This window comes from Odocoileus virginianus, chromosome 5 (genome assembly GCF_023699985.2).
Source record: "Odocoileus virginianus isolate 20LAN1187 ecotype Illinois chromosome 5, Ovbor_1.2, whole genome shotgun sequence".
Lineage (NCBI taxonomy): Eukaryota > Metazoa > Chordata > Mammalia > Artiodactyla > Cervidae > Odocoileus > Odocoileus virginianus.
Window position 1 is genome coordinate 35,166,748 of NC_069678.1, and position 27,901 is coordinate 35,194,648.

The 27,901-nt window shown below is 40.8% G+C and overlaps 1 protein-coding gene across 3 annotated transcripts in view; it reads left to right on the forward strand.

The window, feature by feature from the left end:
- Window positions 1–15,927: 15,927 nt before the first annotated feature.
- TGFBR3 (transforming growth factor beta receptor 3) overlaps window positions 15,928–27,901 on the forward strand; it is a 196,257-nt gene continuing 184,283 nt past the window's right edge. For 2 of the 3 annotated variants that reach the window (XM_070467774.1, XM_070467776.1), the window contains exon 1: window positions 15,928–16,268. The gene's annotated coding sequence lies outside the window, so the exon portion shown is untranslated. Of the gene's footprint in view, window positions 16,269–21,357; window positions 21,444–27,901 lie in introns of all 3 variants that reach the window. The other variant, XM_070467775.1, reaches the window with a different exon arrangement.

The following is a 27,901-nucleotide window of genomic DNA, read 5'->3' on the forward strand; positions in this document are numbered from 1 at the left end:
CTATACAACGCAGGAGACACAGGAGATGCAGTTTTGATCCCTGAGTTGCGGAGATCACCTTGAGGAGGAGTTGGCAACCCACTCTAGTATTCTTGCCTGAAAAATCCCATGGACAGGAGAGCCTGACGGGCTACAGTCCAAGGGTCACAGTTGGACACAACTGAACATGTATAAAACATATGTGTAGTCTACCTTGAGCCAGGTATAAGAATTACTAATTCACATGGCAGTCTTATTTCAAAACTCAATGAATAAATCATAATTTGCCATCAACAATTCAATATCTGAATTTTAAATTCTTCCTGTTATGAGAGAAAGAGGCCCAGAGAGGCATTTAAAAAAAAAAGTCAGGCAACCAATCTAGTAGATTGCTGTCGGAATGTGGGGTTGCTGCTTCTTCCCAGAAAGCACAAACCTTTGGTAGTTTTGAAAGACTTGGAGGGCCTCTCTGCCGGTCTGATGGGATCCGAGGCATAGGAGGCAGGGACGGAGTGGAGAGCCTGGCCTGACCCTGTTCAGAACTTTCTTGGCTGATCCAAGTCCCGTGTGTGGATGTATGCTTCTGACCCGCGCGTGGACGTGTGACAGTGCCTTGTTTTCATGTTGACTCTCCACAACTGGGAGCTGTATTGGCTCTACATGTTTGTTTTAACTTTCCACACAGACACCCAGTCCAAAATGTAATTAATTGAGCCCTTACTTGAAGAAAAGATGTGTTTTGTGTATTTAGAGACTCCAAAATTATATAAAAAGAAATTTCAAAATTGAACTAATTCAACCAGAATTATGTTTTCTAATAGGGGAATGAGAAGAAGTAGGGATTTGGAGAGAGAACACCTAGATTTAACCACTTATTAAATATATATCTTTGCTCAGATTGTTGTATCTCAGCTTTCTAATTATGATATTTAGCCCATAAAGATGCTGGAAAGATCAAGTTAATATTGACAGGAAAACTTCATAGAAATCCCTGGAGTATTAGGGAACACACACACACACACACACACACACACACACACACACACACCATTCATTATGATATGTTTATTTCCATAAAGTCTCATGAACAGTTTAAAAAATCAGTTTAAAATTTAATATCTTTAAACACATTACATGGCTCAATCAGTAAAGAATAGGCTTTCAATGCAGGAGATTCAGGTTCAATTCCTGGGCCAGGAAGATCCCCTGGAGGAGGAAATGGCAACCCACTCCAGTATTCTTGCCTGGAGAATCCCATGGACAGAGGAACCTGGCAGGCTATAGTCCATAGGGTTGCAAAGAGTCGGACACAACTGAAGTGACTTAGCACAAACATATTACAATGCAGAATACAATAGTGTTTGCAGTGTTAAAATATACAATGCTATTGTTTAAACAAATAGCTAAATAAAAACATTTAAATCCTTGTCATCTTAAACATATGAAAGAACAAGCAATTTGCATAAATCAGCCTGATTTTTGGGTGTAGATTCCCTTGATTACATATTTGTAGATATTGGTTCTTACTGTGCTTTTCTTTCATGCTGGAGAAATAACTTATTTCTCTTTAGAGACCACTTGTATGTGTTCCAGGTAATTAAATATTTAGATTAAAGAAGAGCTATTAAATATTTTTCTCAGAATTAGAACCAATAAAAATACACCTAATAAAACTATATGACTATCAAAAAAAAAAAAAGCCAGAAAATAAGTGCTGTGATCATGTGGAGAAAATTGGAACCCTTGTGTACAGTTGGTAGAAATGTAAAATGGTTCAGCTGCTATGGAAAACAGTATAGAGGTTTTTTTCAAAAAATAAAAAATAGAATTACTGTATAGGCCAGCAATTCCACCTTTGAGTATACATTGAAAAGAATTGAAAGCAGAATCTCAGAGAAATAGTTGCACACTCATGTTCATTGCAGCCGAATGGTGGAAACAACTCAAATGTACATAGTGAATGAATGAATTAAAAAACTGTAGTCCACACAATGGAATATTAGTCTTAAAACAGAATGAAATCCTGTCACATGCTGCAACATATATGGACCTGAAATAAGCCAGTCATGAAAAGACAAACACTGTACGATTTCATTTTTGTGAAGAACATAGAGTAGTCAAATTAATTGAAACAGAAAGTAAGATGGTGATTGTCAGAAGCTGGGGGGAGGGAGAAATGGGGAGATGTTATTCAGTGGGTAGAGAATTTCAGTTTTGCAAGATGAAAAAAGGTCTGGAGAGCTGTTGCACAACAAAGTGAATGCACTTTACACTACTGAACTGTAAACTTAAACGTGGTTAGGACGGCAAATTTTGTGTGAAGTGTTTTTTACCACACACACACACTGTGTGTATGCATATAACTGTATATGAATGCAGTTTAATGTAGGAGGTGATTCAGAATGCTCCTTTATTATCTTTTCAGGCCTGATGGTAATGCATGTTCACATGGGGGCCCAGGAGAAGCAGCTCAGATATTTGTGTCAGATGACAAGGGACAGAAGATTCTTTGGAGGAGGAAATGACAATGCACTCCAGTATTCTCGCCTGGGGAATCCATGGGCAGAGGAGCCTGGTGGGCTATAGTTATGGGGTCCCAAAGGACTGGATCCGCTAAGCGACTAAACAACAAGGGATAGGTGTGGGGTCCCATGTCAGAGAGTTTCTTACCAGTGTGTAAGGACTAAACCCAAGGCCATTTGTAGGGGGGAAAGGGAGATGTAGGGAGAGAAAAGGATTTGAGTTTTGGCCCAGAACGCTTTCTCTGAAGCTTGTAAGTTGGGGAAGCATTCCAGAACCTCATGTTAGTAGTTGCCAGTCATCAATAAAGGAAATATTTATTGATGAAAAACACTGATGAAATGCATTATTTAAATAGTGAATCGTGTTTTTTATTGTATATCAGAGTGCCAAACTGTGTTCTATAGAACATTAGTTCTATGGGTATCATATTTTAAAAAAGGGTTCTGGGGTCACAATGTTTGGAAAATGTAGGGTTAAAGAGTTAAAAATGTGATTCTGTTTTATACAGAACTTCTCAAAGGCTTTACTAACATTAATATTAATGTTACTCCACCAATATTAAATATTAGAAGTTAATATTTATTATTAAATAGGTTGACATTAATGTTAATGTATTCATTAATATCCATGTTAATATATTATGGTCTAATCCCATATGACCAAGGGAGCAGTCCTCAGCATACCATTGTGAGAATACTGCCCTGCATCTTACAAGTCATGATATTTTTGTCATCTGCTTTCCTTTAAGATAGTAACTTTCTTTCATTTTTCCTGAGTTTGCTGTGAAGCCCATCTCCTTCACCATAAGCACCAGTGGGGAAACAGCCCAAGAGTAGGGCAGCTGCAGTTTTAGTATTTGTTGTTTTGAGATATGGTAAAGCTATATGGTGATTCAACTTTTCTTTAACTCTGGCTGTTTTCCAAACAGAGCATTAATGTTGGACAACCTTGCAACGGTGTCAACAGAAAAGAGTGAGCAAGAAGAATACATATTGCAAGGTGAAAATGGTCAAAGTGTGTAGTTTCTTCAGTGGGATACTTTTTTGTTTTATAAGAAAAAGCTAGCTACTGCATTAGGAAGTTATAGTTGGCTTATTTTGAATTCTCATTCCAGAGATTTTAAATGTGACTCTTACTAAAATGATGATAGCTCAGAAGTGGCCCATTTAACAGTCAACAGATTAATTAAAACTGAGTTTAATATGAATGGACTCATATCTAGAGGGAGGATATTTCAAAATCTTTTTTTTTTCTCCAAAATCTTAAAGAAACAACCACTACCAGTATCTGCATATAAAATCCAAGTCAACTGGGCAAGAAGAGAGTCAAAGCAGTTTCTTGATATTATCAGAGTCCTTACATGTGTTACTTTTTCAGCTGAAAACTCAGAGTTGCTATAACTACACTCAACGTTCCTTGTTTTATCTGTAGGCAAAGCCAGGACATGCCATCAGAGGGCAGGCAGGGAAGCCTTGTGTGTAAAACTTTGATGATAAATCCATGTATGTCATCTTGGTTAAGACATTAGCATTAGAAGCATTTGATTTTGAACCTGAAAAGTGGAACCATGAATCTAAGTGATTACAAGAGATAGTGTGATTAGTAGAAAGAAGTATAAACTGTGTATTTTTTATTCTTTTTTAAGTGTATAGTTTTATCTTTACTAGAGCACTAGTTCTGAAATACTCCTTCTAAAATTACCTCTTGCCCTACTCCTTTTATTTTTCAATTTAGCAGATATTTATTGAGCACCTATTATTTGACAAACATTGGGTGGACCACTGAAGATATTTGTTTTGCTACCATATCTAAGAAGCATATTTTTATTTGTATTAAGAAAAATTAAATCACCTTATTCCCCATGATGTAATAAAATGAAGACAAATATGTTAAATGCCAGTTTAAGCAATAATTACCTATATATCAAAGTTTTAGTATGATATCTTTTTGAGAAACTAGTTTTCAAATTCTTTTGAAATTTGCCTTGTCTAGAAAATGAACATATATCTCAGTGGAGGAAAACTAGTAGTTAAACATATGAACCCATGTTCAATTTTACTAGGAGTCAGAGTGAAACAAATCACTTTTCAGATTAAAAGAAATTGGAAAGTTTAATAGTATTAACTATTGGCAAAGTTTTGGACAAGCAGCATGGCTCATTCCATCAGTGGGAATCTAAATTAATATACTCCCTGTGGAGTACACAAAGTAATACTTATAAAATTTTAATTGTTTATACCCTTCAGCCTAACAATTACACTTCTAGTTATGCAACATAGACTAGAGAAGTTGTCACATGTGTGAAGTGGGAGGCAGATGCAACAACCCTTGTTTGTTGAAATCTTGTAATAACAGAAAGTAGAAACAGTTCCAATAATCATCTTCAAGGAAACTTGAAACTTAAATTTAAAATGGTATAGTAATTCTGTGGACTACTATTTTCCTATCTACGGATATTCTATTAGAGAGACTATTCTATTATCCATCAACTAGAAGAAATGCCTCAAAGATAGATTTAAAGATCATAATGTTGAATAAAAAAGGCAAGTTGTAGATTATATGCTACTTATGTAACATTTTAAAGTGGACAAATATGTTCCCTCATATTATGAGGAATTGTTTTCTATCTATGTATATATATATGCACGCAAGTGTGCATGCTAAGTTGCTTCAGTTGTGTTTGACTCTTTGCGACCCTATGGACAGTAGCCTACCAGGTTCCTCTGTCCGTGAGATTTCCCAGGTAAGAGTACTGGAGTGGGTTGCCATGCCCTCCTCCAAGGAATCTTCTGGACCCAGGGGTTAAATTCAAATTTCTTGCATTGTCTCCTGCATTGCAGGCAGATTCTTTTTTTTTTTTTTTTTTAACACTTAAGAAGTTTTATTGAAAACAATAAAATACAGAAAAACCAGATTCTCACTTTAAAGTAAAACTGACAGCATCTTCCAGAACTTTCCTAGTATTCCACCATTCTTATCACTATTTAAAAAACAAAGCCAAGTTCCAGATCCAAAATAATCAATGAACCTGCTGGTAAACATTCTTCTCATGGTTAGAGCTATCACCCTACTTCTTTTGTTTTTTTAAATGGGACATTTGCACCTTTTCAAGAATGAGTAACAATTTTTTATTAATATCTCTGAGAACTGGACTTACTTTTAATTAAAAAACAAAACCACACACATCCTAATCAAACTCAGAGGAAATATACATTTGTTCATTAAAGCTCACCTGCTTTAGATAACCTTTTCTCATCACACATTAGCATACTAAGCCAATGTTTGATCCATGCTGTATAAGTTTTACAAAATGAAAAGACCTGTTAATTCCCGAGGGAAACCTTAAGGCAAAAACAAAAGCCTTACCCTACAAAAAGGGAAACAAAGCAAGTCATGGGGCCTGTGGAGACGGCTCAGATGAGTAAGCACCACAAGGATGAAGAAGAAAATTTTTGTACAAATGAATGCAAGTTTAAAAAGGCGCACTGAACATCCATGTTTCCCGCAGAAATAATGATCGTGTCAGATAAAATGACTCCTGAAACAAGTTCTTGCAGGCAGATTCTTTACCGCTGAGTCACCAGGGAAGTCTGTATAGATGCATATGACTATACAAATACACATACACATATATGTATATGCAATGTACATTTCAGCCCACACAATGGATATGAATGAGTCTTGCAACAAAACGTGTGTCATCCTCTGCATAGCAGCCCAGCACATTTTTACCAGCCTATAAAAATAACTGAAGAGTAAAAGTAGGGTTGGATAGAGGGTCCCTTTGTTGACCTTCAGGACTTTTGGATTGTCCATCAATTAATCTTGTCACAATCACATAATTATGAGGCTGCTTTGAATTGATGAACCAACATACACAAGGAAAATACACTGTAACCAGAATCATGCCACGTCAAAGCCCTTGGGGACACGATGCTTCTCTGGTGTTTCTATGTGAGGTTTTCCTAAAATAACAAAGGCTTTAAAAACTTGCTTTTCAGGCATATCAGCCTTTCCAATGAATCTCCTCTTCTCCAAGCCAAGTTGTATATCCCCCCTACCCAATACTGATGCTGCATGTCCATCACATAAATACCCAAATGTCACATCATATCTTAGCAGGGTACAGGTGGATAGTACAATACCTTTTAAAGCAGTAGGGTTGTAAAATTCTTTTAAAATGACCATTATATTCTCTGAAAGGGAATCTCATAAGTTGAAATACCAGTTAGTAAAAAACACAGGAAAGAGAAAACTAACCGGGCAAGGACACAGGTGCACTCAAGCGATACTCCAAATTCCAGCTGAGTTGAACTGAAGAGTTATTTAAGAAAAGTCAAATGTTTGAAGAACTAGTTTGGGAGTCTCAGTGTGGCCCCCACCTTTTTTTTTAAGGTGCATACCACTTTGCTCTCTGAAAAAAAAAAAAGTTGAGAGGGGTTTCTATACAAGAGAATGAAATCTGAGACTGACATCTCCGGTCAAATGCAAAGTTATAACTCAGCATTCCCAGTTAAGCTTTCTTCCCTCTTAACTTTGTATTTTGAAAAATTTCAGGCTTGAGAAAAGTTGAAAGAATACCCACTGAAATTCTGAAGGCACAACAAAAGACTGGAAAATAATTTATATGAAGGAAAAACATCTATAAAATTTATTAATTGTATGTTTATTTTTACAAATGTGCACAAAATATACATGCATTTATTTATTTATTTGATAGGAGTATAATTGCTTTACAATGTGTTAATTTCTGCTGTACAATGAAGTGAATTAGCTCTGTGTATACAAAATGTGTCCCCTCCCTCTTGAACCTCTGTCCCACTCATGCTTGGCACTTAAATTTAGTAAAATTATGTTTAAGGAAAAGTAGGAGAAAATTTGGTCAAGAGAAGAAACAGGAGTGAGGAACAAAAGTCATGTAGAATGCACAAAACCTGTGAAGCTTTTGATTTTCAAACAGGGCCTGAACAACTGGTTTCCTTGATTTTTAAAACAGAGTTGAAATTGTTTCTACAGAGAAAGCTGAAGGGGATCCTGGTGGGACTGTGTAGTGTCAGAGACCAGAGGCAAAGAAGGAAGTGTGTTGTCCTTTCTCAAAGGGAAAAGTGAGTGGGAAGGGAGGAGACTGTTTAAGTTAATGAATGCTTCCTTCCTTTCTCTCTCACTTCAGGAGCAGCCAAAGACCAAAGATCTGTTTCATTATCCTTTAGTATCCACGCCTTCGGCATTTCAAGAGGGCCAGCATTTTCCAGCAATGATAATGGTAGTGTGGATATGATTTTTTAAAAGTCTCTATCAACATAGTAAAAATACAAGTGACATGCAAAGGAATTGCATATTATTTCTACTCTTAGTGGCTCCTCGCTCTTTCTCTCCTTTCAGCTAACTGGATTCAGCAGGCTTATTTGCTTCAGTTGGGGCACCTCGTTTACCTTCACCTTGCTAATAGGTCTGGCCTAGATCAGGAAGCCCCTTCCTTATGCTAAATCTGTGGCTTCCAGGTGAAGCTTCATCCATGCTACTTATACCACATACTTGCTTCCTGCCTGGGCAAATTGGTGCTGGTTCTTCCAAGTCAGATGAATTCTGCTGCTTCCTGAGTCAGTACCTTGTTGAGTCTCTAGAGTGGCATCTATCTCAATGGTTGTTATAAAACTTCACTGTTCTTGGTCTCTAGCTGTGGATATCTATCTGGAAGCCATCCATTAATGTTTATTGGATACTTGTTAGAGGCAAGGAGCACTGTGCTCTGCTAGGAGCTGGGAACACAATGCTGGTTAAAACAGCCGTGATCCCTGCCCTCGTGGTTCTTGTAGTCTAATGTGAACTCAGACAGCCTGCGCTAAAGAGGGGCTGGGTTTTATTCACTAACATGAATTGTACATGGAAAGCACTGGATAAATATGTGTGTGCACGTTTGTATATTAGTGGGTGGGAAGCAAGATTACAAATGTAAGAAGACTAGAGCTATCATACTTGTGTAAGAGAAAAAACTGTATAGGTTAGATAGTATTGGTAGTTAATTTTTTTAAAAAACAAATTTATTCATTTGGCTGTGTTGGGTCTTAGCTGCTGAACCTGGGATCTGGGTTGAGGTGCGTGGCTTTAGTTGCTCTGCGGTGTGTGGGATCTTGGGTTTCCGTGATAGTTTGATGGTAAAAAATCCACCTGCCAATGCAGGAGGTGCAGGTTCAATCCCTGGGTCAAGAATATCCCCTGGAGAAGGAAAGGGCACTCCAGTATTCTTGCCTGAGAAGTCCCGTGGACAGAGGAGCCTGGTGGGCTATTGTCCATGGAGTCACAAAGAGTCGGACATGATTTAGTGACTAAACAACAACTGATTGACTGAGATGAGGGGATAGAAGATGTGTTCATGGGAATCAAGAGTTCAGTTTTTCACATGTAACTTTCAGTTTTCCTACTGAACACATCGAGTGAAGATGCTGAGATGTCAACTAAATACACAAGTTTGGAGTTAGGGGAGAGGTCCAGGCTGGAGACAGAATTTTGAGGATTGTCAATGTGTGCTTGCATGTATGCTAAGTTGCTTTAGTCGTGTCCTACTCTTTGTGACCCCATGGACTGTAGCCTGCCAGGCTCCTCTGTCCATGGGATTCTGCAGGCAAGAATACTGGAATGGGTTGCCATGCCGTCCGCCAGGGGATCTTCCCGACCCGGGGATCGAACTCATGTCTCCTGCGGCTCCTGCATTGCAGGCAGATTCTTTACTGCTGTGTCAGCAGGGGAGCTTTATCAATGTGTAGATACATTTAAAGAAAGAGGTCTGTGTGATAACACCTTGCGAGTCTTAATAGAGAAGGGGACCAAAGACACTGCCACAGGATAAGCAAACATTTAAATTCTGGGAGCAGGAAGAAGAGCTAGCATCGATAACTTAGAAGGTTCAGCTAGGAGGAAGAAAAGAAATATTATTAGTGTTCTGTATTCCTGTAGCCAAAGAAAATGTCTCAGTGAGGAGAGAGTGAGTTCCTGGGTCATAAGTTACTGAGTGACTAAATAAGATGAAAACAGAATTGGTGACTGGTTTGGCCACAAGGTGACCTTGACAAGTGTGGTCTGATTAGATCTGGTTGAGGAGAAAGTGATGGGTGAAGAGGCATGGGCAACAAAGGTAGATATCTTTTTTAGAGTTTTATTATAAAAGGAGTAGAGAAATTGAAGTGAGATGGGTATGTGGAGTCAAGTAAAATTTTCTAAGGTGAGAAACAGTATAGTATGTTTATAAGTTGACTGGAATGATCTAATAGAGAGAGGGAGAGGGGGAGAGAGAGAGGAAGAAAGACATCTGAGGATGCAAGTGAAAAAGGAATTACTATAATGTAAAAGTCCTTGAGTAGTTAAAGAAATAATCCAGGACACAGGAGGGAGAGAAGGGCCAAGGAGAGAGAACTTCAGAGCAGAGAACAGACACAGATACACTGGTAGAGGTGTTGGGAAGCCGGGGATATTCTCTTCAGAGGCCTCTGATATTCTTAGTAAAAAAGAAATAAGAAACAGCGTCATTAGGTAAGGGGTAGAAGGTACTGAAGATTTGAGGAAAGAGAAAGGGAAGTAAAATAAACCTCCTGGAGAATAAGAGTGAGCTGATAAGGAAAATATAGTGGGATTGCTGAACAGTGCTAAGAATCCATTGAGGATTGTGGTCATAATTTAAAGTGAGCAATCATGGTTGTGGATAGTAAAAAAAAGTAGTAGGGATGATGGATTAGAGATCCTGATGGGCTTACATCATGTTTGAAATCAAGGTACAAAAGGCAATGATTTGGAACAATAGAGACTGAAGGTTAGAGAAGAATCCTTGGAATTGAGATTTGGGAGGTGGAGCACTTATTTCTGATGGAAATGACCTGGACAAGATCATGTTTCTAGGCGACTGAAGTGGGAAGGAAGAACAGGTCCCGGGAGGGGAGAAAGTCAAATAACTTTCATTTTTGGTGACTGAAATTTCCAGAGGTGAATATACAAGGGATTTTGCTGGTAATTTGTCATAAGTTCCAGATGCAAACTGGAAAGGTCTGGAAGGTTGAGAAAATGAGAAAGATTAGTTAGGAAATGTTCAAAGCCATGTGGTGGTAAGAATCCAGGTGATGAGCAATGACTAAGAAGGCTTGGATTTCTTATTGACACTGAAGGAAACGGGATTTTCAGACTATGAGAGGTCCTCTTAGTGTCTTAGTGAATAGGCTGTTCTTACTTTAGCGTCTTTCTTGGGACCAGTCTCTTAGGTGCTCCTGCTTTATAGACTTAGCATCCCTTTGCCATTGTTCAGAATGTTCCTTCCCTCCTCTGCATCCGATGCATCCTTGGCTCCCTTCTCATAGTCTCAGATCAACCCAGACCAAGGGTCATCTCCGTTCTTTAGTACACAATGTCACAGTTGATACTTCACATATAATACTTTCCTATTCCTTAGTTATCTTTTTATTGTATTTTGTATCACTTCTATATGTATCTTTCGACGCTTTATATGGCTTAACAAATGTCAATGAATATTGGTTGGTTTTTCATGAGAGAGTATAACATCTTCCAGAAAATATATGGGTAAACTGGGGAAATGGTAAAGGAAAATTTAATTTAAAATTCTGTAGCAAATTTTTGAAATGTTAAGAAGTTAAGGACCCTTAAAAAAAAATTCTTAGGCACCTCTAGAAAAGAATTTCCCACTTCAAAAGACAAAAAACATTGACCTGAGAAATAAGAATCTTTTATTATGGGAAAGTCTATTGTTTTTTAATTATCCCTGTCCCCCTTCCCCCAAAAGAGGATTAACACAGCTTTTTAAGATTATCATTAAAACAAAAAATGCAAAATGAAAGCACATTTCTTACTCAACTTATTACTAAATTCTAAAGACTATATCTCCAGGACCCAGTTGAGAAATTCTCCTCCTAAGATTGCATGAAAAAAAAAACACAAAAACCAAACATTGTGAGAGTAACCTAAAGAAATGTTATAACAGGTAATTTTAACAAATACATGGAGTTATTCATTTTCAAAGTATGTTAGGAAATAAATTTTATAAGGCTAAACCTGTAACAAGGGCTTACACAGAGTGAGTGCTCAGAAAGGGGAACAATAACAATGAGAACAGAGGATCAATAGCAATGGCAATATTAAATTTTGGTATTTTTACAAGTGGTGTTTCAGCATTTCTCATATTCATTAAATGAAAGTAATAAGATTTGTAACATTCACAGATATTAATATATGTGCATGGGGCTCTTGGTCTTTTTTGGTCCCCCTGTCACAAAATAGGATGTTTGTGATTTTTTCCCTTCTCTAGGCCAAAACAAAAGTTCTCTGCAGGGCAACTATGGAGGTGGGGGCCAGGGAGAAGCCTTCCCTCTGGAGTCTCTGCACAGGCAGGGAGAGCAGAGGCTTGGCCCCATCCCCTAGGGAGCTAAGACCACAGGGATCTCAGTGGGGTTTGCTATTCCTTTGAAATGGTGTGAGGTTTCCTGCTTTTTCAGAAGACCCGCTGAGAGGGAAATTGAAGGTGCATTGTGGAAACTGCCATTGGAGGCTCCGCACAGGCACAGGAAATGTCAAGTTTGCAGGAACTCGGGCTTACTGGAAGGGAATTTGCTTTGGATTTTTATTTCTAAATTCTCTGAGGAATCCACCAGGCCTGAATCAGGTGTCTGTTTTGGGCTCTGCTCTGCAAACAGGCTCATCTGAGAGTATTTTTTTCCTCATTAATTTGAAGTTTGCCAGCTGCAAATTTTATCAGTGAAAATCATATTCTAATCTTGGATATAGATAGAGAAAATGTGGCTTTAGATTATGGCTTTTAGGTTATGGTGATATATAAAACACCTACAGGTATGAATTGGAATCTTTATGGGCAAATTTTAGAAATAAGTCATAAATCTTGCTGTAATAATAGGTCAGCCGAGCAGAAAATAGGAGCACAGACTGTAGTTTGTAGACCAGTCTCCTGTCACAACAATTTTGGAACAGTTGGTTCATGTTCTGTCACACATTCTTAAGAGGAGTTATGCAATTGCTTCTAAGATCTTGGCTATTTCAGACAAACTTTAAAGTTAGTGTCTCTTCTCTTCTCTTTCCTGGGTGAAAGGAATTGATTTTTATGTGGTGGTGGAGGGTAATATTTCTCAACAAACTTTATCTTTTGAAACTTTTAATAATTGAGCTTTAAAAAAAAAAAGAATTGAGCTTTAAGAATATGACTCTTGCTTTGAGTGGATGGGGCTCTATTTTCACCTGTAGCAGCATGAAGTGGAGGTTCAGAGCACACTCTGGGTCAACCAGCCAAGTTGCTGGTTGTGTGACTTTGTGCAAGTTTCTTCACTCTCTGCATCATTTTCTAATCTGTAATGAGGATGACAGAGTGTTATAAGGATTGAATGAGCTATGATTTGTAAAGTGCAAAGCATATGCTAAATACTAAAGGAGGACTTAGAAAAGAAAAACAACCAAATGATTTTCTAATGATACAGTCTTTTAGCATTTCGAGGTGTTGACTTCTGCAAGGAACACAAGCAGTTTGAATTTGTTCAGTTGTCTGCTAAACAACAGAATCTGGGGACATGCCACTGTTGTAAAGAAGTGGGTCCACATCTATAGGAAGGGTGGGTCCTTGCAAGAAACAGTCTCAGTAAATTTCGACACTCTGCTGTCAAACCTTTTTTCTTTGCAAGTAAGATAGAGTGCACCTCTTTATCTCACCTCTCTGCTTGCAATTCTTTTTGAAAAAATTTGGAACAAATGACTAAGACACCACCTTGAAACAAAGGAAGTTTGTATCTTATGGGAATAAATCCTGTAACTTGAACAAAGTCCTAATTTGTAAGAGACGGATCAAAGGAGAGGATTTATTCCCTCTAGAAATCAGTGAATACTGTATTATTAAAATGTAAGGGAACTCCTTTTCTGGAGAACCCCTTGACTGGGGAACCAAAATTTTGTTTAAAACCTTTGCTCTATGCTTCAGGTGTCTGTATTTCTGCAAATAATATCACATTATTAGCATAAAGATTGAGAGAAAACACCTATGTAGACATTGTGAGTTTTGCAAATTCTGACATAATTTCTTGGATTTTTCCATATCAGCTAGAGAAACTAATTAAATAGCCTTAAATTTTAAAGATGTTTTGAGGGAAAAAAATCCCAATGGAATAAACTCCTCAAACCTTTCTTCATTTTGCCAATAATGTAAAGCTTCTGATGACAGGTAGTACATCCAAGGAGATCAAACCAGTCAATCCTGATGGATATCGACCCTGAATATTCACTGGAAGGGCTGATGCTGAAGTTCCAACCCTTTGGTCACTTGGTGCAAAGAACTGACTCATTGGAAAAGATCCTGAGGCTGGGAAAGATTGAAGGCAAAAGGAGAAGAGGGGACAGAGGATGAGATCTTTAGATAGCATCACCAACTCACTGGACATGAATCTGAGCAAACTCCGAGAGAGAGTGAAGGACAGGTAAGCCTGGCGTACTGCAGTCCATGGGGTCACAAATAGTTGGACATGACTTAGTGACTGAAGCGCAACAACAATGTCCTGGTGGTTGAGGACTTGGGCTCTGAGCTAGATGGATACGGATTTGAATTCTGACTCTCTCATTTATTATACGTACTATCTTAGCAAATTCTAAGGCCTTAAGGTAGGTTTGCACATAGGCCTCAGTTTGTATACAGCTTTATAGGGCTTGAGAAGTAAATGTGTTTAGGTACATAGAATGTTTAGAACTCTGCCTGGCACAGAATAATTGTCCAGTATTGAGTTACACATAATTGGTTACACTATTGAGAATCTGATTATTGTGAACAGTTACTTCATCACTCTCTAAAGACAAGACTGTTATCTAGGACTTGGTTTTTCTCTCTCTACTTCTACGTCATTTTATTTAGAAATTAAAAAGCTTTAACATGATTGATATGTTTAAAGGTAGGATTAAATATTCAAACCCAGTTTAAGTGTTCATGTCTGCTCTGGAAGCTAAAACTTGACGGTTTGAGGCACGAATACTGTGTAATTTGAGTCTATGAGAAGTCTAAGTCCTTGAATCTAGAGAGACTCTATCACAACTGAGATAACTCTACCTAGACTGTTGGCTCCAACAAGGCATTAGCCGTATATATTTCTCCAAGGCTTCACTCAAGCCTTTCAAACAATAGGTGTTCAATAAATATTGGTAAGGAATGAATTGTTCACTTTAGAGATTTTTGCAGTAATCCAGGTGATTCAATAATGATTTGGCTTTTGTGGAAATATCTCCAATTGAGTGAGTTCTCTCTGTATAGGTACAAGAGAAAAAAGAGGAGAAACACTTCCTCTTCTCTCAAAGTAGGAAAACCCAATAACTTTCCAAATAATAATATTGCAGAAGTAATAATATAAGAAACTTTCCCATTCTAGTCTCTAGCGATTAAAAGCCTAGGACCATAACCTTTTATGATTTGAAGAAGTCTCCTAGGCCAAGCTCCTCATTTAACAGAGGAGAAAACGGACTTGGAGTGTTGAAGCCGATAGTCCAAGGTTCCACATCTTGTCAAAGGGCAGAATCAAGACAGAACGTCTGGTCTCTGAAACCAGTCAGCCTAGAGTTATTTCACCAGCTTCTTGGTAAAACAGTGTCCTTTGTTTAAGAAATCTTTTAACAGAAAAACCAGGTGTAAAAAAGGAGTATCAAAGTGGTGTTCTGATGACAGCGCTCATCAACCCCTGCAGCAGTCAGTCCACCCGGACTTGCACGCAGGAAGCAGCGTCAACACCTTCACTTACATCGCGCCCATCTAGGGATAATGCCAGCAATGCTGACCAAGCTCCGAGCAGGGGGTAATGGCTGGGTTAGGCACTCTCAGCTGTTAGGAGGAGGCAAGACCCACCATCAGAACGCATCTTAATACACAGCAAGCAGGACTGCAGGTGGGAAAAACAAGCAGGGACAGAATGAATGTGCGCGTGGGAGCCTTTGCTAGGGTGTAGGCAAGAGGGTGTGATCAGATTACCCGAAGTTTTAGAAATTTTATATCTAGACGGAGGGAACCAAATAACCCAACTCTTCCAGAGAGCTCTAGTTGGAAACACCTAGTTGGAGGATGGGAATCCCTGCCGCTCGCGTCCACGTTCCACCCCTGCCCCCTGCTCGCTGCCCCAGTGTGGCTCTTCTCGGAGGACCCCCTCCCCCACGGCCGACCGTCCCAACCTGGGCGCGCAGCACCCCAGCCGTTCCCAGTACTCCTTTCCTCTCCCTCCCTCCTCGGTCCGAAGGGAAACGCAGGCTCCGGCCGCGCTCGGGGCTCATCCATCAGCCCGAGAGGAAAAGGGGGAGGAGAGAGGAGAGGCGGGCGGCGGGAGGAGGAGTTTCTCGGCGGCCCGGAGCTCCGGTGGGGACCGCGGAGGAGGAGCGCCCTTCCTCCCGCGCGCTGATTGCTGTGGCGTCCTGCCCATCCCCGCCCGCGTGTGTGAGGGGGAGCGAGTGCGCTGGGTCGGCCCGATGGGGGTAATCGAGGGTTTCGGGGACGCCGAGTGGCGCTTTCCTCTTCCTAGTGAGTGAGGGAGGGAAGTCGGCGGCTCTCGTGCTCGGCCACTTTCCCTGCGCGATTCCCCGAGCTCCCTGCAGGAGGAGAAAGTCCCCGGCGGGTCGGGATGGCGTAGTTGCGCCGCGGCGCAGCAGCTGCCGGAGCTCGCGGCCGCCGGGCGCTGGGCGGGGAAACTTTGCTCTGCTTTCCTGCAACTTGCGGCGGGTGGATCTCCGTTTGACACACCGCCTCCGAGGTACGTGCGGGCTCAGCCTAGCGGCGCTGCAGCCCGCGCCGGGACGCCCTTGGCCGCCAGGCTAGCCCAGCACCCGTGCCGGCCGAGGGCTCTCCAGGCTGCGCGGGGGCTGTTGGCGTTGCGCTGGGTTCCGCGCCTGTTTCCCGGCCGGGATCGCTCCGGCCGCCCGGACCCCTGGGCTTCTTGGGGGCGGCGTTGGTAGGTTGGTGTTTACGCTGTGAGGTGCACAGGGCAGCGGCCGTCCCGGGTGGGCAGCGCTCCGGGCGATGCGGTGTGCTGGGGAGGACATCTGCTCCGCGCCTGCCCTCACTCTTCCTTTCCGCGGTTTCTTCTGACCTCCGCGGGGCGCGCTGGCCACTTCCCGCTGGGCGCGTGACAGCGTCGGTGGGAGAGACTTGTTGTGGGTTTATACTCAATTGCCATTGCCGAGGCTGCGGCCCCGGCACTCGCGCACCAACGGGAGCTTCACTCCCCGCGGGCCGCGCCCTCGGGGTGCACTGCGGGTGGCGCCGAGCGCTGCAGCCCACAGCCCCGCAGAGGATCCTCCCTCCCGCTTTAACTTACTAGCCACCTTTCCCGGTTTGTTTTGAAGGATTCCCTTAGCATGTTCATTTGGTTAGAATAATCTGGAAACTCTTGGACTGTTGCTAGGAGAATCTTCTTGCAGTCTTGCTCTTATTAGGGCATTTGCTTCACTTTCCAGAATCATTTGGTGTAGGGAGCCAGCTTGTCAAACGTGAATTACCTTGACAGAGTGTGTGTATTAGTTGCTCATTCATGACCGACTCTGCGACCCCATGGACTGGAATGGACTGTGGCTAGCTCCCCAGGCTCCTCTGTCCATGGAATTCTCCAGGCAAGAATACTGGAGTGGGTTGCCTTTCCCTTCTCCAGGGGATCTTCCCGATCCAGGGATGGAACCTGGATTTCCTGCTTGGCAGGCAGTTTCTTTACCACCTGAGCCGCCAATACTGGCTCCCACCTTGACCGAGCAGAGCTTAATGGATTTAGTGTCTACAAAAAAGAGCTGAGAGAAGAAAATCACTCCATTTCCTTAGCTGTGAAATGGGAGTGTAATAGTATTGGCCTCAATGTTACTGTGAGGATTGAATGATTTAAAATATGTAAAGTACTAGAGCAGTGCCTCTGCACCGCTATTAGCTGTGCTTGTCCTGAGCCTAGTGGAGACTGGACAGGAGCGTGGAGGGTAAGGTTGGTAGGAATGACAGACTGAGATGCGGAACCAGACTTTTTCTGAACTCTGCATCCCTTCCAAGAGAAATAAGCGATCGGTTTGGGAGGAGATAAGTCTCCCACAAGTAGCAAAGCACATGTCAAGACCTTTTAATTTTCCTGGAATAGTACTTCAGGTTGCAAACAGGTACTTCAGTGTGAAATTAGCTACTTTCCGGAAATAATAAAAGTTAACGTTTATTGGGCTCAAACTCTGTGCCAGACACTCTCCTAAATGCCTTATGGACACTTAATCGTTACACCAACTCTCTGGAAAAAACACTATTAATAGCCCTAATTTGCAGATAAGACACTAGAGGTTAGTTACTTGCCCAGGCTATTACACAACTGTTAGTTCTGACTCCAGAGCTAGCTTAGCCACTCAGCAGAGAGCAGCAAGTGCAGTCAGATTTGTGTGCGGTGAGTCCGGGCAGCTTTTCCCATCCTTCAACTTCCCACTGAGTTGAACACACATCTCTTGAAACACAAATCAGGTATCCGTGATTAATTTAGGTGATCTACCCGCGGGGGTGCCAAATTTCAGCTTCTCTGAAACTGGCTCCAAATAATTATAAGTAGAACTCTGATTTATATTAATTAATTCAGATCTTTAAACTTCATTTCTCATATTGATTCTCCAGACGTTGCTGGTCAGTGTTACTTGGCTTCCTTAGGAAACAGCTTGGGGTTGGCACAGGAGTCAGGGAAATAATTCTTACCCCCTTAAGGGCTATTAAAATGAAATTGATTTCATGCCATTGTGTCAGTTAGAGGATGTTGCTCTGTTTCTTGGTGTTCTCTGCCTTTGGCTTCAGTTCTGCATTGTTTAGTGTTTCAAGGCTTCAGCATGTTTTCAGCCCTTCAGTTGGTCTTTGTCATTTGTCAACTTTAATTTTTCCTGTTTTGATGGAATCTGACCATTATATGGTACCTTTGCTTAACAACTGTTGACCCACCTCTTGTTTTTAAACATAAAAATCACCAACTTACTTTTGAACCCCAGCACTTCAAAGGCACCCCCTGGGGAATTCATTGTTATTTTGAATATTAGCCAATAGGGGGAGCATAGCACACTGTGTATTGATGTCTGTTAGGCACCTAAACCAGTTTTTTTTTTTTTTTAGAGTATTCATACATTTCAGGAATGGAAAATGTTGTGGCTTTATCTAGCAAAATAACCAAGTTGCTTTCTGACTTGACTATGGAGAACTGGGTTTAATTTCAACTGATGAGTGTAAGAATAACTTTGAGGATAGGGCCTATATATTGGATATATGTCTAGAACTCTGTGGTGTGTGGACAGATATTAAATACACACACAGTTTATTTCCATTTGTTTTCGTTAAGAGGCATATGTAAAATAATTTTGTGAACTTTGAATAATATTTCAAACTATCTAGGAGAACTGGGAGTCCAGAGAGATGCATTGTGAATTCTTTTATAATGAAGCTCATTTGTCTTTTGTAGAAGAGTGGATATAGTGAATTTGTTCTCAGGAAGGCTGGTGTTCTCACAATCCTGTCATTATCATTTTTCATTAACATCTGAGTGCCAGACAATAAGGAATTGTTATGTTGAATAGCAGCATTTCTATTCCAGTGCATTCTTCAGAGGCTTATATTTTAGTATGATAATAGTCCAGAAATAACATGTTTGTTTAGTATAGTTGCAGTGTGTCTATAGATAAATATATAAGCAATATTTAGGAATTAACATGCTTGGAAAAGCAGTTAAACTAAGTTTTTAAGAAAGTTTTTCATCTCTGCAATTTTGTAGGTCAGTTTCCTTCCTTGCTTCTTGAGTATCAGGTACTTTATTTCATTTACCAAGTTAGGGTCAAGTGGATTTTATTTTAAAGTAACTTTCAAACTTAGTCCTTTCTTTCTAAATCTCAGTACTGCAGTTACACTTCAGAGTAGCATTTTATTTAGTCTAATTTAGTTTTCCATGGTCTTTTAGTTTACTTATTCAGCAAACAAGTAGCAACCCCCAACTGCCTAATAGGCTTAAGGTTCCTGGTGTTGGAGTTAGCCATCCTCTTTCAGTCCTCTGATAGCAGGATGCCTTAAGGCTTCCTAGGGTTTAGGAAAGCCTGTTTTTTTTTTTTTTTTAAAACCACCATTATTGACAAAATTGGTTTGCTTAAAGAGAAGTATTGTCCCATTCTTTTGAAGCCTCAAAGGAATTAATCTTTCTTTTTGCATGCAAACTTGATTGTATCTTGTAAAAGTCAAGTGATTCTTGCTTTTCTGAGGGCCTGCTCTGGGCCTAAGCACACGGAGAACTCAAATGTCCTTTGAGTACTGAGAAGGTGGTCTCTGCGGACTCTTTAATATCTAACTGTTGACCAAATTCCCAGGATCATAAATTTGTGGCAATTTCTGACTTTACATTTTAAGCTTAACAGGCAGAACTGTTAACATTTAGAGGATCACTGGTAAGTATAAACATTGCTGTAATATTTTTCCTGGATGAATATGATCTGTGGTCATTTTAAATTACCCCTGTTCTTGATAATCCATTTTGAAAATGTATTTTTTTCTTCCGTCATTGCTGTTGGACAAAAACTAATTATAATTGTCAGACTCATTAGTTAATGAGGACACTCTGGCTTTTCTTCTTTTTCTTTTAATTCAACAGTTATTTTATAATTGATTTTATCTCTGTTTCAGTCTCTCCACTGGAGCATTTTGCTTATATTTTTAAACTTCTTTTGAAATTTTGAAACTTAAAATGTTAACTACTTTTTGAACTTTGCATGATTCAAGTTAGATAGTGATTTGGGGGTCTTTAACTTAGGAGCAATCTTGTATTGCCTTTAGGAACATGGATAGTTTGGAATATAAAAGAGTGAATCTAAGGCATTTGAGACTTCCACATCTTCAGAATAACACTTGGAATGATAGCATTGTCTTTTTGTAGCATTTCATAAAACACAAGCTATTGCTGATTTGTTCGGTTTCTAGTCAAGCTGAAATAAATCACAACTTGGAAGTGCCTTACAAAAAAGGATTTGGGTCCATTTCCTGGGCTTTGTCCATTTCTAGATTTCTTGTTTTATTTCTTTTGAAATAGCACATTTGTTTGTTAACGGACATTGAGATTTATTTTCTCTGTTTGCAAAGTTTTAAGATTTAGCACAGATTTCCGAGCCTCTTGCCTTCTTTTAGGAGGAAATTGTTTTTATTTCTCCACCAAGACATTCAGTATTTAATGTCTGAAGCAACATTCTTAAATTTTCTGCATGGGGTCCCTCTTATTTGGACCTTCATCTGCATGTTTTACTCTTCAGTTTTCTGGGTCAAACAACAAGACTTAGTAGGCTAACAACTGGAGGTATAAGGGATGGAGACCATATTTAAAATTGAGATTATCCCCCAAGGTCTGAAACAGGGTATCCAGTAGCAGACCCTTAGGCTACCTTGATAGTTCCTGCTTAAGATAATTATAGGAAAAAAAAGGTTGTCTGTTGCTAGTGCTGGTGATTCCTTTAGCCTGACAAAGTTCATTTTTAGGATTTAATTTTAAATTGTTGCCACAGTAATAATTTAGAATCTAGTTTGAAGTGTCAGCCCTGTCTTCACTTTAAGAAAAAGGATGGTGATCCGGAGGCATATACTTTCCCTTATTTCTTGGACACCGGGCTCTGGGAGAAAGGGGACTTCAGGGTTGGGTACTTTTTGCAGAAGAAGGAAGAAGCACCTGCTTGTTTGTGCTTCCAAGCTCATAATTCATTTTCCTGGTACAGGCTGAAGGTCAGCTTTTTGTTTGAATTTGCCGATGGACCATTTGTACAAACACATTTAAGTTGATTAGTCCCTGAAAAAAAATGATCTTTAGAAAACAATCTTTACAGGTACTGGTCCTTGAGCCCTCCTGTGATCAGATTGCCTGGGGAAAAGGTCTGGAGTTTACCGGTGTGATGACTAAGCACCAGTGATGGTAAGAACACCAAGTGGGCCAGGTGGAGGGCCCAGCAGAACTTAGGGTTTCTTTTTTAAATTCTGATTATCCTATTTGATTAATGGAAACTTGATGAATACTTAATTCCATTTGGTGTGTGAAAAGATTCCCTTTTGGGAGTATAATTCTGTTAGCATTTTTAGTGATTTATGTGTTTTGACATATGAAATTGTTCATTGGATGCAAAAATACACTGGTGGCTATTTGCAAATTTCATTTTATAATTAACTGCATGATGATTGCTGGAATAGAATGTTGCTTTTTTTTTTTTTTTAAATACTTAGAAGGTTATTTGAGGTGAAATATTTAGATTCCAATCTCAAAACCTTGTGTTCATGTGGTACCCTAAATATTTTTGTGTGATACTCCCCATGTTGTTTTGAGTTATCTCTTTTCTTGTATTTTTCTTTAAAACAAAACATACCCAAACACAAAACTCTCCTTCTGAGTGTCCATAAAGAATAAGTATCTCATTTTATTATATTATACTTTGTGCAATTGACTGGCAAATGAAATTCAACTTTGAGGGAAAGCACCATTGACTCATTACATACATTTTGCATCACTGCATGTAAGGTCTTCCCTATATGTGTGGGAGAAGTTTCTGATCTTCCAAATGGGTATGTTTACTGTTGTTGGTCTCTATTTGTCAAAGCCTTTCTGAGCAGACATTCCTCTTAGTTTCTTATTTTTGTGTTTAAATTTATAGAGATAGTTAGGGCTTCCTGGGTGGCTCAGTGGTAAAGAATCTGTCTGCCAGTGCAGGAGACGTCTGTTTGATCCCTGGGTCAGAGAGATCCCCTGGAGAAGGAAATGGCAACCCACTCCAGTATTCTTGCCTAGTGAACCCCACAGACAGAGGAGCCTGGCGAACTACAGTCCATGGCGTCACAAAAAGAGTCAGAAACGACTTAACGACTAAACAACAACACAGCTATTTGCCGTATATTTATAATGTGCCCTCTGAATCATGAAAAAATACATAGCAGCTGCTTTTTTTGTTTTGAATCCATCATACTCATCCATTACAAAGCTTTGCAGCCATTGGATGCATCATGTTTTTGACACAGTAGCCAGGGGAAACGATGACCTACTTGATACATTTCATATTTTTGGGGGGTACATTTGCTTTTTTCAGTTTGTGGCCTCTTTATATTTCATTTCTAGAATGGCTGCTAAGATATTGAAGGTTTTAATTTTATTCAGTGTGTGGGCAAACAGGGAGATTTCCCGTAGAAGCAGTTCTACCAAATTAAAAAAAAATGCTTCCAGAAAGTATCCTATATAGATACCTTGTTAGATAAGGCTTTGATGATGTTCAGATGGGAGATAACTGAACACAAAGCAGGATTCCACTTAGCTTCATTGAGTAGGGAGGCTAGGAAGGGGGGGGGGGGTTGTCTAATTTGTCAGGAGAAAATTCACTTTTGCATAATATAAGGCATTTAAATTTAACTTTTTTGGGGGGAATTAATATATATTTCTAGTAGTTACATAGGTAATAGGTTTGCAAAAGAAATTTTGCTAAGGTTGAGATTCTGTAGTTGGCAACTCTTATAACCCTGAAGATCCTGTTCCCTGAAGCCAGGAAAAAGCAGTCTGTTTCCAATTATAAATCACAAAAATAGGGAAATTAGGCCAAGAAAAATGATCATTTTGGGGGTTGGGTTGATTTTTTTCAGAGGGTAAAGGAGAAAGGACCATAGGCTCGCAGTAAAAAAAAAAAAAAAATCTGCTAGTTATTCTGTTGGCTTTCCACTTTTTTTTCAAGCATTCTGTATTGGAAATTAAGAATAATTTTAGGTTTAAAGACACTTCCTCCTTCAGCTCCTTTTTGTTTCTCAGAGTGCAAATAGAGGAGCAGTTAGGCGGCTTCTGCTGACACTGAGGGGCTTGGTCCCAGTGTTTTGGGACCCAGCTGGTATTACTGGTAAAGCCTTTTCCTGTCTGAATGGTGCCAGATTATGGCTTTCCAGCATCATCCCAGCTAGTTGGGGCTATGGTTTATTTATTACACTTTATACTATGCTTTGTGGGCTTCCCTCCTGTCTCAAACCGTAAAGAATCTGGCTGCAATGGAGGAGATCCAAGTTCGACCCCTGGATGAGGAAGATCCCCTGGAGGAGGGAATGGCAACCCACTCCGGTATTCTTGCCTGGAGTATCCCTGGACAGAGAAGCCTGGCCGGCCACAGTGCAAGGGTCGCAAAGAGTTTAACAGGACTGAGCCACTAACACTTTCACTTCTTTCTTTTCCCTATACTATGCTTTGAATGAAGATGTAGTCCCTACGGATTAGTATAAAGCTGCTCTGGGAGAAAGACTAGGTTTGCTAGTGTGAGAACAATCGGAGGTGAGAAGCCTCGCTGGGAGTTGGGTGACGTGTGAGTGAATCTATTGTCCTCAGTACTTGTCGGAAGCAACTAGCCTTTCTTAAATAAAGCCTGCTGCTAGTTTCAGGATTAGTGGTCCCCTGAGACCCAGGTGTTAACTAAGAAATCTCCTTTCTACCGCCAGAAGATCACCACCAACAGATCTTAGTTCCTGTTTCTCACACCTTAAGCCTCCAGAGTGTTGAATAAAACTTTCCTGATGGTACAGAATCTTTCATAACAACGTCGTCCTTCGGGGCTAGTGGTGTTCAGCGATTGGCTCCTTTCTTCTCACCTCTGGCGAACTCCTCGGCCTCCAGCGGGCCGGCTCCCACGCCCACTGCACCGCCACCCAAGATGGGCGGGTGCCAGAGAAGGTGCGAGGTGCAAAATTCCCAGCTTGTTTTCAGTCAGCATCTTGAGCGTCCTCTCTCTGGTGCCTTACTCTCTCCCACGTTTTATTACCTGGGTTTCCTGGAACTACGTTGCCCTGGTTCCCCCGCTCCCCGCCCGATCTCTTCAGGCTTCCTTCTCAGTGCTTGTTCTGTGTAGGTCGTTTTCCAGTTTCCATCCGCCCGTTTCCCTCCACTCCTCGGTCGTTCAGTGTGACTCATATTTCTATGTCTCAGTGGCCACCTAACTCCCAGTTTCATGCATCTGTCTCCTTATTTCCAGCAACTACCTGGCGATTCTGTCGGTTTTTCTGTTAAAGCTAAGATCCATGGCGGTCCGGTGGTTGAGACTTCCTGCTTCCGTTGCAGAGGGTGTGGGTTCCATCCCTGTTTGGGGAACTAAGATGCCAGATGCCCCTGGTTATGTGCGCAGTTGCTCAGTCCTGTCCGACCCTTTGCAGCTCCATGGGACTGGAGCCCGCCAGGCCCCTCTGTCCGTGGAATTTCCCAGGCAAGATTACTAGAGTGGGTTGCCATTTCCTACTTCAGGGCATCTTCCCAACCCAGGGACTGAGCCTGTGTCTCTTTGCATTTCCTGTTTTGGCAGGCAGATTATTTACCACTGTGCCATCTGGGAAGACGCTACATGCCCCTGGAGCGAGCTGAAAAACCAAACAACAACAATAAAACCAAAAAAACGAAGTCCCAGTCCCAGTCTACGATTTCTCTGTGGTCCCCAGCTCCCAACTCCTGTATTTCCCATGTCAGTAAGTGGCACCAGTGCCAAGCTAGGATCCTCAGGCATACTCAATTTCCTTTTGTTTACCTCCTCCAGCCGACTCACACCAATCTCATGGTGTCTTACTTTTAGCAGATCTCAGTTGGTATTTTCTTTATTTTCCCTGAGTTCCAGGAAACTTTATTTATGGACACAGAAATTGGAATTTCATATAATTTCCAATGTATCATGATGTTTTATCATTCCTTTAAATTTCTCCATTATTTTAACATGTAAACACCAATCTTAGCTCTACAAGAGAGATTGGCTAACTAGGTCTATGGGTCAAGCCTTGAAATTGGCATGTTCTTCTCTATTTCCAAATCATCACCTCACCTGGACTGTTGTAGATGTATTCCAGTTGATTTTCCTGGTTTCAGTATCTCTCTCTCAAATTGTTCATCCATTATGCGTGGTACCTTCTAAAATACAGATCTGTGTTTTCCTTTCTTTTATTTAAAATGTCTGCTGTTCCATTATCCTTGGCATGGGATGTCTGGTTACTCACAATGTGGCTCAGCCTACTCTTCAGCTGTTTTCCTTCACTTCTCCCATGAACCTCACTGTGCTCCTACAAGACTCCTTCTGTTTCCGGAGCACACCCTGTGCTCTCATGCCCTGCTCCTTTAGGATTGGGCTTTTCTCTAGCATCCCCTCTTTTTCCTTCTTTCTGGTGGCCCCCCGTTTAACTCCATCATCACCTTCTCTGCTGAAGTTTCACGTGGCTCTTCTGGCAGGCGGTTGATTGCTTCCTCCCTTTATTTCTCTTCGAGTCTTTCTCCTGCTCCCTCCTGAGAATTTACTTTCTTCCTCTCCAGACTTCCCTAGAGCAGGATTGAGTCTTACCATCTTTGTAACCTGGGTGTGTGGCATGGGCATGGCCATATATGTTGTCAAATGGAATTCTTCATCTTGGTTCCACTTCTGTTAAAGCTTGAGGGAAAGATCAAGTTTGCAGTTGATATGAATTGTAACTGTAGAAAAAAACAAAGGAAATCAACTCAGAATCATATAGTTTAGGATTAGATTGGGGCTTAGAAATAGTCCTTTCCAAGCCCCTCTAAAGATGAGGACAGCCAGGTACAGAGAGCTTGGATGGTTGCCCCAGATTGCAGGGCGAGGAGCAGAGCTTCAAGATTGCAGGGTGGGGAGCAGTGCTTCCCTCTGCCCTCTTCAGTAGTCTCCCCTCAGTAGCCAGAATGGCCTTGATAAAACCTAAGTCAGATGCTGTCATTTCTCTAATTAAAACACTCTTCTTGTTCCTGTCTTTCTCAGAGTAAAAACCCAAATCCTCATAATGATCCATAAAGCCTTAACCAGCCCATGACTCCTTGCCTGTTACCTCTTTGACTTCACCCTCCGTTTTCTGGCTTGCTTACTCTACTCTAGCTACTTGACCTGCTTTTCCTTTCCCATATCAGACACACTCTGTCTCAGGGCCTTTGCATGTGCTGTTTTCTTTGCTTGTAGTATTTTTCTCCCAGGTATCTACACTGTTCACTTCTTAGGGTTAGGGTTAGGTCCTTATTTGAAACAATCAAACATGCACACAAACAAACCTTCCTGCCTAGCTTCTCTGTTTTATTAATTTCCTCAGCATTTACCTCTGTCTCATGTATAATTATATACCTTGTTTATAGTTTTGGTCTCCCCTGACTAGACTGTAAGCTGCACAAGGACAGGGATTTTTGTATATTTTATTCCCTTTTGAGTCTTCACACAGACCTGGCACTGACTGAACAGGCAAATAGATAAATATTTGTTGGATGAATATATAAATGAGAGGAAGCAAGATTTGTGGTTTCTTGTAGATCCAGTTAAATGTACACTTATGGCATTGAAAAGGGAACGCTATCATGTATATCTGGAGGGAGAATCTGATTTTTTAAAAATCCCCATTCAAGACCTGTCAGACTAGAACACTGACCTCTTTAATTGTCTGACTTGAAGCAGTGATAGTGGGTTCTGCTCAGCCTTAAAGTGGTTTGGGAAGACTCCCATTTTACCTCTGACAGGCTAGGGCTTGCTGTGGTTTCTCTCTGCCTCAGGTTTGCCCTTTAACCCATGGGACTACGAAGATGGAAAGTAAACACGGCAATAAACAGAAGAGCTGGGGGAGAGGGTATGGGGCAGAGGAGCAGAATTTCCTTGAGGCCCTGACATCTTCCCTTGGCTCTGGGCCCATGCACAGGGCCACTCACTGAACCTTTAGGGTTGCTTTGGGGCTATGCCCTAAGGAATGGTCTTGAGACTGCCAGGCCAAACTCCTGAGTTTTGCTTTGATGTTCTAATTTCTTTGAAAAGAATTGTTTAGTTTAGACAAAAAGGACGTTGGAGTATGGATTTTTTAAAAATTAAATTACTGTCTTAATTTTGAAGAGAGGTTTTAACCCTTTTCACGACAGCAGTTGAAATTACCATTTGCACATTTCCCTAGTGGTCCAGTGGTTAAGACTGCGCTTCTACTGCAGAGGGCACCAGTTTGATCCCTCATTAGGGAAGTTCTGCATGCTGTGCAGTGTGGCCAAAAAGAAAAAGCAAAAAAGAAATTACTACTTGCTTTTGTCAGTAGTGCCGGTGGGGGTATGCTCCTTTGAAACTAATGACTTAAACCCAAGGGGTAGTAAATTATACTTCTGAAGAAGCATCCAATTCTTGTGGTAGGGGGTTGGGCTGAGTAAAGAGCTAATTTATATTAGTGTAACAGTCATTTTAGAGTTACTTACCTCTCTCTCTTTTTGTGATAACATCAGCATGGTTTCTACAGAGCCCGCCTCATCAGGACAGGAAGCTCAGCCAAGGAAGTCAAAGGCTTAGGAGGATGTTATTGGCCCTATACAAAGCTGTAGCATTATTTAACCCTGGGATTCAAAACCATCAAATTGAAAGTAAATTG